This window comes from Macadamia integrifolia, unplaced genomic scaffold (genome assembly GCF_013358625.1).
Source record: "Macadamia integrifolia cultivar HAES 741 unplaced genomic scaffold, SCU_Mint_v3 scaffold3207, whole genome shotgun sequence".
NCBI lineage: Eukaryota > Viridiplantae > Streptophyta > Magnoliopsida > Proteales > Proteaceae > Macadamia > Macadamia integrifolia.
The window spans coordinates 20,325-23,836 of record NW_024869298.1 but is presented as its reverse complement, the minus strand read 5'-3'; positions in this window follow the sequence as shown (position 1 = coordinate 23,836).

The window sequence follows — 3,512 nt, the reverse complement described above, 5'->3', positions numbered from 1 at the left end:
TCAATACCGACCAGGCCCGGCCCGGCCCGACCAATTGACACCCCTACCAAGACTTCAAACTTTTGATTCGATTTTTTAATCCATGATCCCGACCATTCGTGAATTATCAAATGGTCACTTTTTAATTTAAAAAAAAAATAAAATAAAAGAAAGAAAGATAGCGATGGAAATGGGTCAATTGGGAGTAATAGCAAGTGTCGGGTTTGACTTACTCTAACGTGTCAGAAATTTGTAAAAATTGGACGTACGTACGTGGAGTTCAGATACTGCTTCTGTGACACAGAAGAGCCATCCCACGAGGCCACGACTCATGCTGGCGTGGGGAGCTCCTGACACTCATGATGAGTCATTAGCTTCCCGAGGTGAAACGTGTTAAGTACTCTGCGGCGCCTCGCTTCGACTTGTCACTGGAAGTAGTGCAGTCTGGGAATGCTCCCCACGGGCGCATTCATGAACCACGCAATGTGATATCATCATTCATTCATGCTCCATGCTTCATGCATCATGCATCATGCATCATGCATCATGCATCATGCATCATGCATCATGGGGTTAAACGACACATGTGCAGTCTATTTAGGCTCAAAAAAAAATTCTGACTTTTTTTTTCATTTTATGAAAATAAAAAACGGAATCTTATGTTTTACGTTGGTGTTTATATTTCGTTTTTCAGTTTTTCCGAAATGAATCGGATGAAAAACAATGTTAAAAAAGAGAAATGTTAGAACACGATAACTACATTCTCTCATATTTGAGTTTTATTTTAAATAAATTTTTGACATAGAAATAGAAATTTATAATTTTGACACAAAATGTCATTTCTAAAACATAATGATTACGTATAATTTATTCATCTATTAAATGGATGTATTGATTTAAGAATTTAAGTCGGTTGTATTAATACCTGAATTTAAAACCAATATCAAAACGGTTTTTATCAGAAAAAAAAATCTAAACTGATAGGGTCGTATCAAGTTGATGTTTGGTTGTAATTTCAAATTGTTTAATTTTTCTTTCATGGATTAAGGGCATGGCTTTTGGTTCCCTTTTGTCAATCTGATCATATTAGTCTGTCAAACAATCAGTTTAAGTTATATTTGGTCAATATGTTTTGCCTTAAGATAGGATTTTTATGTTTTTTCAAAGGAAGGGGAAGCCAGAGAGACCCACAGAACCTGGAATGAGGATTTACCATGTGTCCTTAATAAAGATTCTAGTACATAGCTGTGAAATCATAGTCAATGGATGGGAAATTTTAACGCTAATTTTTTTTTTCTTGTTGAACAATGAAATGTACCTTACCTTTAATGGTATAGCATAAATGACTTTACGAAAAATGATGAGGAAAGATAAATTGATTAGAAGATGATGATTCATGTAGGCTCATTTTAAAGTGTTAATCAATTTAACTTTGATGTAAATGATTTGATAAAATTAAAATTGAATTATTTGATAAATGGTTTCATATATTAAAATTGTTTAAAATGAATTTTTTATATTTTTTACTTTTTTTTATCTAAACAAATTTTTTTTTTTTATTTTTACCTTTAATAAAATTTTAGTGAAATGGATATAAATTGTAACATTGAATTGAATTATTTATACCTATATGCTTATTTTTTAATGATTATTTAATATATATATATATATATTTTTTTTTATTTAAATGTATGTAAATGACTTAAACTTACTATTTGTATGTTAATTGATTTAACGGTTTATTTAAACATTTTGCATTTTAAAATCGAATTCAAATATGAGTTTCAATTTTAAAATTAAAATCGAATAATTTAATAAACAGTTTTATAATTTCAATGTAAATAATTCAATTCCATTTCAATAAATAATTTTGATTTCAAATCCTTAGCCTCATTTTTGCCCATTGTCTCATTTTTAGAACTTTCTAAGTTAAGTTAAAAAAAAAAGGATTAATAATCCAAAATCCTGTTATCATTTTTTTTAATCATTATTTTAGAAATTATAACATGAAGGTGGAATACAATTTTTCCCAAAAAAAGAAAAAAGGATTTAGTGCCACTTGCCAAAGGTTCCCTCTTGTTGGAACAAGTTTATATAATATTTAAATAGTGATTGGATTGGTGAAACGTGGGCGATTAGGATTAATTTCCATTTAACGCTGACTCACCTAACCTACTACTCATGATAAGGTCCTCATAAATACCTAATTATCAAACTAATCTTAAAAAACCCACAAAACCCACTAACGACCGCAACTACCGAACCAGCAACAAGCCAACAGCCAGGTCTTAGTCTCGTTCAAAATTCAATATTCAAAAAGGGCTAGCGGAAGACCCCATTGTGAAACAGGCCCGCGTAGCCCCATAGGGTTGACGAGATAAAGACTTTTAATTCTTCAATTATGAAATTTAGATTTAAAGAAACAATTATTTGAGAGAAAGAATCCTAAAAGACAACGTGACCTTTGCGTTTAATCATAGAAGATCATTCCACCTTTCGTGAAAGATAGAAATTTTATACATGTTGATACTTCTGTGTATAACCTCATTGGTCTATGTGTTCATATAGGGCCCACGCTAAGAAATTTACATGTCACATCAATTCACACATTGAAAAATATATAATTCATATGACGTGAATACTTTTGAAATAAATATGTGAGATTTTCACTTTTTTTGTGAGAATGTGTGCAAAATAATCTATATACAAATAGTGTCTGAATCGTTTGCTTAATTAGTGGGAAATTATTTCCTATCTGATGGGAAGGCTACATGTATATGAAGACAAGAACCCTCATGAGTTCAATTAATAGGGGGATAGCAAGATAATTTCACGAGAGGGAGGAGAGAGAAAGAGAGATGAGGTGCTAGCGGAGATTATGCCCTGGGGAAGAAATATTCTCTCATAATTTTTTAGGAAAAATGAAGATTATCAGACTATGTGTTGCCTACCCCCCCCTCCATGCACATGATGAGATGAAAGAGAGAATGACCGTCTCCCCGTCAAATGACTGTTCTCATTGGCCACATGCTGGTGCAGATATAGTAAAAATTTCACAGCTGACTTTATAGATAACCCAACCAACTCGACTCGACCTGACCCGACCCAATTAATCGAGGGTTTAAAATAGATGGGCTGAGCCATAAATTGTAATACGACTTCCTATTAAGTCCCAAAACCAGCCCATACCAATCTAGTTGCTGGGTGAGATAGTACATTTTTCAAGAGGATTGAAGGTGATTTATAATTTTTTGTCAACAGATTGGTAGTCTAGTGGAAGGAAGCACTTGCCTCATCATCGCTCAGGTTAGCTAGTTGTGAGTTCGAGTTGACACACCCCATCATCGCTTATTGGTCCTACGGGAGTGCTGCTTTCTGCATGGTGGCTTTGACCTGGGAGCTATTATCACTATCATGGAGCACCCTTTTTTTTCTTTACAAAAAAACAGTTGATTTACAATTTTGGTTAGGGGATTACTGGTCTGCCGGCCAATGCCTTTGCAGAAACTTAGATTGGACACCATCTGAGGGTA